Raw genomic sequence first — 11,943 nt, 5'->3', positions numbered from 1 at the left:
GACATGGATGAACCTGGAAACCATCATTCTCAGCAAACTGACAGAAGAGCAGAAGATCAAACACCGCATGTTCTCACTCATAGGCGGGTGTTGAACAATGAGAACACATGGACACAGGAAGGGGAGCATCACACACTGTGGTCTGTTGGGGGAAAATAGATGAGGGACAGCGGGGGGAGGGGAGTCGGGGAGAGATAGCATGGGGAGAAATGCCAGATATGGGTGAAGAGGAGGAAGGCAGCAAATCACACTGCCATGTGTGTACCTATGCAACAATCTTGCCTGTTCTTCACATGTACCCCCAAACCTAAAATGCAATAAATAAATTTAAAAAAAAAAAAAGAAATGAGATATCCTGGAGAGAAAGGTATTCATCCCTCTGGGGTGCAGAGCTATCAGGAACATTGGAGGGTTGGAGCAAACCTGCCTTTTGAGAGGTGAAACCACTGTGATGGAGCAGAAATTGGCAGGGCAGGACCAGTGCACGGCATGGGAAGTAAGAAAGTTCAGGGAAGGAAAACAAAACCCAGAGCCGCAGGCTGGCCATGCTGTGCAAGGTGTAAGAAACCCTGATCCAATATGTGTTCCCCCACATCCCTGACATCAAGCTCAGGTTGGCAGGAGTCTTTTAGATTCCCTCTTACTATATCTAGTGAGATCTGCTAGTCTACACTTCCAAGTTAAGCTAGATTTGGCTCGGGAGCCCTTGATACCTTCTGATAGCAGAACTGGAAGTGCAGAGGCTGCCTGGGAATCATGTGGCCAATATAACAAAGCAAGCCCCGAGCCTACAAAGCAGAACCCTGGGTTGTGGAGCAAAGGGGCCACTTTCTAATCCCACCTCAGGGGTGTAGTCAGGGCTGATCAACCCTGGGTACCGTCTTTGCCCAGGAGACTTCATGCTTCCCCAGGGATTTGGGTGGCAGAACCTTCTGGTGCTAAATAAGCTGCAGATCTGGTCACAACGCAATGCCACAGGTGTACAACCCAAGAGAGCTTCAGAGTGAGAAAGCCCAGTAATGCTTGCTCCCTTCCTCATCTCTAATAACTGTTTTCTAGCTAGGAACAAAAGAGGCAACTCTCTCGGTTTAAACATGGGCATTAAAGAAAAAAGATAAGAGAAGGTAGGGGGCTGGGATGATGCCCCAAAGCGCTCATTAAAACAAAACAAAAGTCATTTAAACAAGAGCAGAGGGCTCCATTAATTATGAAACTGTCCTAAACAAAACAATACCTGGTGACATGTTGTGACATTTACTGCAAAGAATGGAAGACCGAAGTACTGGCCTGCCCTTCTGAGGACTGTTATTGCAAAGATAAGGGGAAATGCAGCTGCTTTTGCACAAACCAAGCAAAAGTCCATACTAGAGAATGAGAAAGTGAATGAATGAAAAAAAGCGTCGCAGAGCACCAGCAATGTCCCTCCATCAGGGTCGCCCTGATAACTCAGTTAGTTGCCTCTCAAATGCACCCTTGGGGAGATGCCAAGGAGCAGGGAACGAGCAGTGACTGGGATTGGAAGGTCAGCAGGATCCTGTCTCAAATCTTCCACTCAGGGGTGATCTCAGGACAAGACATCTTTTTTCACCTGCAGGCTTGTGTGCCAGATTGTCAAATGTCCTATCCTCTGGGCTGGGACATATGGTCCTTCTTTCACATTTCCCTTCATATAAATGATGCTTTCTTCCAGATCCTAAGAGCCTCCTAGGCATAAGAACTTTGTATCATTTAGTTTCAAGTTCATATTGCCAGAGCCTGTTTGGCACAGAATGAATGGAAGACAGGAAAGAAGGGAAGGAAAAAGAGGGATGGATAGAGAGGGGAGGGATAGAAGAAAGTACTGTTGAGTGAGGCATTGAGGGGTAGTGAAAACTTTACTGTCAGCTGGGCATGGCGGCTCATGCCTGTAATCCCAGCACCTTGGGAGGTTGAGGCGGTTGGATAACCTGAGGTCAGGAGTTTGAGACCAGCCTGGTCAACATGCTAAAACCTCATCTCTATTAAAAATACAAAAAATTAGCCAGGTGTGGTGGTGTGCACCAGTAGTTCCAGCTACTCAGGAGGCTGAGACAGGAGAATTGCTTGAACCCACGTGGCAGAGGTTGCAGTGAGCCAAGATCACACCACTGCACTCCAGCTTGGGTGATAGTGAGACTTCGTCTCTAAATAAATAAAACTTAGCCATTACTTTAAATAAAATCTGGTAGTATCAGGTGTATGGGGCTCCAGGGTCAGACTACACCTTGTTAATTCCTGGCCAAACTAATTGCGTTACCTTTGGCAAGTTTCTTATCTCTCTGTGCTTCAGTCTCCTCCTGGATAAATGAGGAATTGTGATGTCATCCATTTTTTAGGGCTGCCATGAGCATTAAATGACGTAGATTATATAAATTGCTAAGCACAGTGTCTGGCACTTTCAGTTACACACTAAATCTTAGCAATTGCTTGTCAGTAAAAAGAAGTAATTCCAATGAAGCCCCTGTGGTTGAATTGAGTTGGGGGAGACAAATCCTCATCTTCTCTCCATTTCTCTCCCCTCCAGTGCACTGGAGAGAGCCCTTGCTCTCCCTGAGATATTAGAAATCTGCAGAAAGCACTGGGAATCATCATAGAAAGGATTCAGGCACTGAAATCAGACCTGAGTTCAAATCTCACGTTCATCACTCAAAAAGTAAGAAAGTTACCTAACCTCTCTGAGCAGCAGTCCTTATCTGCAATACAGGGGTGAAATATGCCTCCTGGAAACCTATTGTGAAGAGGCAATAAGGGAATGCCTGTGGAGCAATTGGAACAGCCGGACACTTAGCAGGTGCTCACTGAATCTGCCTCCCTCCCTGCTGGACACCTCCTCCGCGACGTGCAGAGTGGTTGATTTCTATTTTCCAGGAGAGTGGAAGAAAACACCTACTCATGCAGCTGCCCAGGAATTTGACAACACAGAGTTCCATATGGACATGTGAGGTGGTCATTTCCCACACTTGATGGACAACAGGAGTACCTGGGGCATCCTGTGGCCAGGTATGTCAGCCTGCTGCCAGCACCGGGGACAGATAGCAGTCGCATGGCACGGCCCCTTCCAGAGGCCACATTTTTAGCAGACAGCAAAAATGCAAATCAGGGAATGTGTGGCTTTGGAAATGACTCTATCAGTTGTCAGACTGAGCTGCTCCACGACCGCTGGGTGACTCTGAGCAAATATGAAAAAAAGAAAAACCCATAAATTCCCAGCAGAAGTTTCATAAATGACTGAAGAATGACAGCTCTCTCATTTCAAACAAGATAACTACCTGTTGCATAAAGAAGGAAAATTCCCAAACATATGTTGCAGTGTAATTTTTGGCTCCAGGATAGAGGGAAGAATGGAAATTTCAAGATTTCTGACTGCTTGATCCTCCTATGTTCCTCCTTTTCCCCCAAATTAGGGTTGAAATTAAATTTTAAAAAGGAAATACAGAAATGGGGAATCAAAGCAAGGGAGAGTATTAGCTTTGAGTCACTAATTTTTTTCAACAGCTGTTTTTTCCCTCCTTTTTGCTAATTAAGTTCTTTTATTATGAAATATTTCTAATACACATAAAAATAGAATAACACAATGAATTCCCATCCATCTGTCAAACTTTCAACAATTATCCAGTCTTGTTCCATTTCTATCTTTATTGGCCTCCCTTCCTCCTGTTCTATTTTAAGGACTATTTCAGATGTGATATCATTTCATCCATAATATTTCACCAACAGCCCTTTAATGAGCACCTTCTAGGTATCCTCACCACTGGGCAGGCAAAATAGATAAGGTGTCTTGCCCTCATAAAACTCATTGTCTTAAAGGGGGAAGTATATCTTCTGAAACACGTAAAGTCAATATTTACATTGCAAATTTATACAACATATTTATGTAACAAATATTGTAGAATTGACATGTATCAGGCACATTTGCAATGCTTTACGGTATTAACCTTTATAATGTAGTCCTCCTGACGACACAATAAAATAGGTGATATTATTGTCCTGATTTCACAGATGAGAAAGTTGAGGCACAGAGAGGTTGAGTATTTTTGTCCAAGGTCACACAACTTGTAAATGGTGGAGCTGGATTGCACAAAGTGCTGCGAAGCACACAAGAGGAAATAGATAACTCTATCTGGGGGCACTGAGGTCCCAGAAGTTGAAGACTGCCCATGTTGTATTCCAAACAATGTGTTGTGAAGGACTGCTCTTGGATAAGGTAAGGACTCTTTCTTCCTGAAATGTATAATGTAAAACAATTTGGCAAATAAAAACATATAAGTAGTTGTTAAACCAGCACTAGGATTTATGCTTTCCCGAGTATCCCAGGACTTTTTAACGATTACAATTTTGTCTGCTTATATATCTTACAGTTTTGTTTTTGTTTTTGTTTCTGTTCTGAGACAAGGTCTCAGTCTGTCACCCAAGTTGGAGTGCAGTGTTGCAATCATAGCTCACTGCAGCCTGCTCTTCCTGGATTCAGGCGATGCTCTAGTAAAAGTTCTCATCTAGACAGAGGGAAAAGGATGAGCAAATGTCCCGAGAAATTTCCAGTTACACACAGAAAGCAACTGTTGTGGAAGCAAACAAAAAAAATGTCCAGAAATGGAACTGGACAGGCAGGTGAGGCCAGGCTATGAAGGGCTTTTGTGAGCCATGCTGAGGAGCGTGAGCATTCCCATGGCCTCTCGATGGTGAGCAGAGGTTAAATAGGTGAATAACAGGGTCAAAGCATATTAAGAGCAGAATTCTGGAAACCAGGAGGAAGACTGAATATAAGTAGGAGAAATAGAAGGTCTACAAATGTCCAGGGTAACTGGGGGCTGAACACATCTGAACCAAAGCGGTAGAAGTTGGAAATGAAATTAAACATGTGGAAATAGGAGTCAAGTGACATGGTGCCAAATGAGACTTCTCCTATTTCTCAGAATGTTGGCAGAAGCCCAAAGCTCTAAACAATAAAGAGCAAGTACTGCAAATCTGAGAAAAAGTTGCTAGACACATCAACAAAGAACTTGCTAAAAGGTGGCTAAACCCATGCTGAACTCATTAGCCCATCACCCACCCCCAGTCTCTAGATAACAGCAGCCCAGAGATGTGTCCAGGGTTTATTTACAAAGATAGCTGGTCTGCTAAAGAATGTGGGGAAGGGATACTCTTCTCTCCCAGGCCAAAAAGAGGAGCTCTGGGCCCCACGAATCAACAGGGAAGTCAGTGACCCCAGCATCAGCAAGGGACCAGAGCAGTGAGGAAATTCTTGGGAGGACATGACAGGTATTTCTTCTCAGAGCTTGGTGGGCACAGAAGAAGGTATTTATCTCTTGCAATGGCAGAGAGGGCTGGCTGGATGTGCCCACAGAGCTAGAGAGCTACAGCAGGAGTGCCCTGGAGCTTCAGGGTACACAGGCAACCATGTCCACTGGCTCCGTGAATTAAGAAGATGCTGTGAAAGGTAGCCACTCAAGAGACAGTGTCCTGGGCTGGCATTTTCTAGTAGGAAGAGGTGACAGTTGTGTTGCCAGAAGTGTGTACTGAGAGAGTCCTTCCATGCTAGTGAGAAAGTCCTGGTCAACAGTGCAGCATCCTGGTGGCCTGAAAAGGGTGGAGGTGAGCGTAGAAAAGAGACAGCATAGCTGGCCTGGTTGCAATCCTTAGCTCCTGACTGTACTCAGCTACTGTCTGGGAATTTTTAGTGTTTCTGCTATTTTCAGAACTGATAAGAATGGCATTCTATGCCTAAATGAGATGGTGTCTGCTGAACACCTGCTTTCCTTCGGGGAGTCTGGAATTTTGGTATGTGCCAGGCAGAGGCTGCCTGCATATCAGCCTCCAATAAACACTGAATGCTTTGTCTCTAAAAGCACCCACTACTTGGCAATATTTTACACATGTTGTCACAACTCACTGTTGGAGAATGAAGCATGTCCCGGAGACTCTACTGGAAAGGATCCCTGGAAGCTTATGTCTGGATTCCCCCGTATTTTGTCCCAGGTGTCTTTTCCCTTTGCTGACCTTGCTCTGAGATTTTTGGCTGTAATAATTCATAGCTGTGAGTATTATTATACGCTGAGTCCTGTGAGTCCTGCTATCAATTCATCAAACCCAGGGATGCCTCCAAAGAGCCTACCATTGCCCCCCAAGAGTAGCAATGCCAGCCTCTGGGTGTGTGCCAGACAGAGGGTGCAGATGTCAAATCTGACAGCATCAGTCATGGAAAACCACTTTTAGACTTTAATTCCTCAGTTTTCTCTTTGAGTTGATTCTGAAGAAAGCAGAGACATTATAGGTCGTGTGAGAGGGGGAGAAAATGAACAGATGAAAAAGGAGAAAGAAAAGTGAACACTCCCTTTGACTCTGCAGATTAGAAAAATGTGAATCGGGCCTGAGCTAGGGTGAGGAGGAGACAGGGAGTTGGAAGGGATAGGGTGGGGGCAAGTATTGAACTAGATTAGACATTAAATTTTGATATTTTTAATATCTGAAAGTGAGACTATCATGATAGTGAAAAGTAACCAGAAAGAAGATAGAGAAGCCATGTGATCTGTCTGAAATGTTATCAAGGATGGAAAAGTGTGCTGGGGAATAAGACAGAAGCAGAATCAAACTATTGATTGGTAGACTCCTACTCAGTCTAGGCCCTGCAATACAATCCAGACTCACACTCTAAACACAAGTGGGTTTTCAATAAAACCACATGAAGTAGACAGTTAGATGTGTCTATCACAAAAATAACACTGGCTTTGAATTTCAGCTCTATAATTTCCAAGCCATGTGATTTTTACAGAAGTTTCTCGATCCTTCTGATCCTCAGTTTCTGCCTTCAGCGAAGGCGGACTTGAATATCAATCTCACACACGGGTTGCCATGGGAATAAATGAGAGAAGACTTAAAAAATGCTCAGCGCTCAACACGTGTTAACTCCCACACTTCTTGGCCACCTACTATACCCCACCCTCTTCAGAGCTTCGTGAAATCTTTGGAAAAGGTGTGATTTTGTAAGACCGTATGTTTTCATGATCGTTATTTTGTTTGTGGGCTTGAGTACCTGCCCACGTTTTCAGAATTTGTAGTTAGTGAACTTGGGATTTGGACCCAGGAGTTATGATTCTTCCATTTCCTCCTGTAACTTAGTTGAGAGGCCACAGGCACAAATGCTGTGACTGTGCCTCTATTCCCCTTATTAGTGCGGGATACCTTATTTCCCATTACACATCACTGGACCCTTTCTTTTCTAGAGGAGAATTCGGCTTGTATTTCCTTCCCTATTAATTTTACTGTGATGACAGATTAAATTTTATTTCTTTCAGTAAGAACAGACATCTCTAAATCCTTCCAAAATACATCTCCAACCACACCTTGGATAATGCAGATATGCCTGGGATTCCGAGGAGAAAAAATATTGGATTCAATCAAAGCAAGTAAAAGAAAGTGTTTCTCAAGCCAAGGGAACATGCCAAAGCCACCCATTAGAGCCCCAGGGTGTGTCTGAGAACCAGAGAACTCACAAGCCATCTACTGGGCTGCAAAACTCAAGAGAGCCTGGCTCCCTCCAGAAACTGCCAGCCAGTTTTTCTGCCAGCAAGAGTTGGAAGCAGTCCTAACACACAGTTCTTGGGTTTCCCTCTTATCTTTTTCACTGCATATTTAGTCCTGATGAGAGAGAAGGCAAAAGCAGCAGAATCACACACACTTGGCAAATGTGTTTTAGTGAACTTATGTAGCTCTGACCTTCATTTTCCTCTTCTGAGAATGAGGAAGACAGGCTAGATTAGAAGTTCTTATCATTGGCTGCATCTAAAATCACCTGGGAGCTTTTTAAAACGACAAATGCCTGGGCCTCCTCCTGACCACACCAATCAGACCCTCTGGAGCAGGGGCCAGAACACGGGTTATTTCAAAGCCTCCCCAGATGATGCTGATAGGAAGCTACCACTGGTCTGAACAATGTTTGTGTTTTTTTTCACTTCCAGCACGCAGTTTATGATCTTTAAAGTGTGACCATCAGGCAGTGAGACTGGCTCCCTGCACCTATCATGAAAAGCCATCTAAACTCAGTTTTCTCCTTAAAAAAAAAACAAAGGTAGAATAGGGGTCTTGTTATGTTGTCCAGTCTGGCCTCAAGCTTCTGGGCTCAAGCAATCCTCCCACCTCAGCCTCTCAAGTGCCTCTCGAGGCATGACCACTGACCAGCCTCAGGTTTCTGTCTGTGTAGTAGGTAAAATTTAGGCCAGTCTTGTAGACAGACCAAACCCGAGTGTGATTTAGGCAACTTTTCTAATGCTAACACATCTGAAAGGCAATGATGAAATCTAAGATCAGGCGAGTCAAAATACATGCTTTTAGCGTCAGGTGAGTGACATACACGTGTGGCTAAGCCAGATTTAACAAGAAAGGGCGGGCTTCGTGAAGCTAAAAATGTATGCCCTGCTTATTGGCATTCAAACAATCTCCCTCCCTCTTTTCCTTCCTCCTCTCCATTTCTTCCTTTCCCTCCCTCCCTCTCTTCCTTCCTTCCTTCTCGCCTACTTTCTTTCCTTAACAGTGTGTCGGCAGAAATAAAGATTAAACTGCTTGCATAATTCTACCGTGGATCACATGTTTGAATCCTCTGTAAAACATTCCGATACTCTACATTGAAAAAAAAACCAACAATAATGCAAATATTACAAAAGCACCTGCCTCATTACTGGACCTCCAAAAGACATTGTCTCTTCCACAACCCACACTGAAGTCGATTTTAAAATCGAATGACAGGGCTGAACGCAGTGGCTCATGCCTGTAATCCCAGCACTTCGGGAGGCTGAGGCGGGTGGATCACCTGAGGTCAGGAGTTTGAGACGAGCTTGACCAACATGGTGAAATCCCACTTCTACTAAAATTACAAAATTAGTGAGCTATGGTGACACATGCCTGTAATCCCAGCTACTTGGGAAGCTGAGGCAGGACAATCACTTGAACCGGGAGGTGGAGGTTGCAGGAGTGAGTGTCCGCCTAAAAAAAAAAAAAAAAAAAAAAAAATTGAAGGATAAACAAGAACTGTGGCCAAACATTGCTCCAAGCCTGCTCACCACCCTTTTCTTTACATGAGTTATTCTTTACATGAGATGTGAGAGGAAGAAGAACGTCTTTCTCCAGGCTTCTCAGTTCTAAGAAGAGTGGGAAATTCCCCAGAAGTCTGGATCCCTGCTAAGTTTCCATGGCTGGGTGGTTGATAGTAGCTTTCATAAAGATTTAATCCAAAAGTCCAGAAGCTTCACAAAAGGGGTTTGGCAGATGCAATATAGGCTTGCCTGCCTTTCCTTTTCTTGAGGAGCATGGGCTGTGATTTCATGGAAATTGAAGATCTGATGCCATAAACATCTTTTCCACTCTGATTTGAACGCCAGGGCGGGTTAGAACAGCAGTGTGGACTAATGGGTTTGCCGTGGACAATAAGGGCAGATAAACATGAAGGCAAATTCTGGTTCTGCCATATGAGAGTTGTTAACCCATCTCCACAGTACTACAGAATTTGACTCCATAATCTTAAATCAAATGTCTACTTACAGTCCTTCGATTCTGCGTGCCAATCTGATTTTTCTCTTGAGCTTACTGAACCTCCTTGCCACGGAGAATTTTAGCAGCAAATTCCTCTGATAACAGCACCTCCTACAACTGCAGGCAGGAGAGCCTCTCTCATCTCCTCAGCCCTGGAGGGCCCTACCAACCACCCGACCTCTAACCCAGGCTTTCCTAATTCGGCATGTTGGAGGTTTGAGGCCGGATAATTACTTTGGGGAAAGCTGTCCTCTGCATTGTAAGATATTTCCTAGTATCTCTGACCTCCACCCACTAGATGCCAGCAGTAACCCTACTCCCAAGTTGTAACAATAAAAAATGTCTCCAGACATCACCAAGTGTCCTCTCGGGGACAAAACTGCCCTGGGTAGAGGACACAGTTCTAACTGAACATAGCGTCCGAGTGCCTGGGAAGAAAATGGTACAGTTAGCTCCATCAGTGTGGGATACAGCCAGCATAATATCCAAGCTTTAAAAAAAAGAAAAAGAAAAAAAGCCCCAGCTGAAAAGGAAACAAGCTTCAGGATGATCAGCTGTGTCAGTTCTATTTAATTGTAAATGTGGACAGGCTCTGCTGAGTGAAGTGCAGGATGTTTCTCGCCTTGGGCACTGATACCATATTAGAAAAAAGACAACCTGAGAGGCATTTGTTTTTGTGCATGGGCAAATCTCTGCTCATCAGATTGTTTCAAATTAATGTGGATGCTATAAATAAAATGTTTTCCTTTTTTTGGACCAGCTTTGATCTATAGTTATCCCTCCCTTTTTTGCAACCTCTAAAGGCAATTTTCATTCAGATCCTTCATCAGTGAAGCAGACGGACTTCAATAATTACACTAGAAAGTCTTTGTGGCTTTCTGCACAGAAGCCCCACGTCAATCAACCACACAGCCTGCTCTCCTAGGTGGCTGTCCCTCTATGTCCCTGGAGAACAGAAGATGAATGGACTGCGCTTCAGTAACCGGGACAGGAATGTAATGTGAGGAGAGCAAGTTTGACTGACGTTTTCCTTCTGTGTTCAGGTTATTGAATAATCGTGATAGAATTACTGCAGTCATTCTTATGCACCCTGCAGGAAGTGTCTCCTCCTGGGGTAAAGGGCCATGATTCAGAATCCTTGCCTCCAGTTTGGCCACTAATAGTGGAATCCTCTGACAACAGCCTGTGTTTCTGTAGTTGCTAAAATCCACTTGTGAAAGATAGCATGAGCTCCCATTGTGGCAAGACAGTTGTGAGTTCAAAGTCATTGAGTATTCGTGGTCCAGGTGGTTATTGAAAGAAGTGTGGTGAGGGGAAGACCCTTTCTGAAATAATCCCAGCCCTGCCTCTTACTTGCTTTCTAGTAGGAACCCATCTGAGACTCAGTTTCCTTATAATTATTTATATCAGAGTTATGTTTCATTTTAAGGTCATCATAAATTTTAGGCATCTGTTATGGAAAGTGCCTGACATAATGCCTGATCCATGGAAGGCGCTCCTTCTTTTCTTCTTCTCCTCCTTCTCCTTCTCCTCCTTCTTCTTCTCCATCTTCGTCTTCGTCTCCTTCTCCTTCTTCCTCTTCTCTGTTATTCTCCTCTATCTCCTCCTCTTTATTATTATCGTCATCAGCATCGTCACTGCCATGACGCTTGTCATTGTCATTTCTTCTTAGAGAGATGAATGGGTTGTTGGATGTGTGCTGTATTCCTCCCCTCCTCCGGCAAGGAAAACTCTAGTTATTCTTTGCATGAGATGTGAGAGGAAGAAGAACGTCTTTCTCCAGGCTTCTCAGTTCTAAGAAGAGTGGGAAATTCCCCAGAAGTCTGGATCCCTGCTAAGTTTCCATGGCTGGGTGGATGATAGTAGCTTTCATAAAGATTTAATCCAAAAGTCCAGAAGCTTCACAAAAGGGGTTTGGCAGATGCAATATAGGCTTGCCTGCCTTTCCTTTTCTTGAGGAGCATGGGCTGTGATTTCATGGAAATTGAAGATCTGATGCCATAAACATCTTTTCCACTCTGATTTGAATGCCAGGGCGGGTTAGAACAGCAGCGTGGACTAATGGGTTTGCCGTGGACAATAAGGGCAGATAAACATGAAGGCAAATTCTGGTTCTGCCATATGAGAGTTGTTAGCCCTTATCACCTCTGAGTCTCAGCATCCTATTCTGAAAACATGAGAAGAGTTCTTATTTCATAGAAAACTAAAAGGCGTGGTGGCTTATACCTGTAATCCCAGCACTTTGGGAGGCTGAGGCGGGTCGATCACCTGAGGTCAGGAGTTCAAGGCCAGCCTGAACAACATGATAAAATGTGAACACCACACCCATCTCTACTGAAAATACAAAATTAGCTGGGCGTGGTGGCACATACATGTAATCCCAGCTACATGGGAGGCTGAGGC

Source organism: Cebus imitator, unplaced genomic scaffold (assembly GCF_001604975.1).
Source record: "Cebus imitator isolate Cc_AM_T3 unplaced genomic scaffold, Cebus_imitator-1.0 Scaffold13, whole genome shotgun sequence".
Classification (NCBI taxonomy): Eukaryota; Metazoa; Chordata; class Mammalia; order Primates; family Cebidae; genus Cebus; species Cebus imitator.
Note: the sequence above shows the minus strand (reverse complement) of the source record.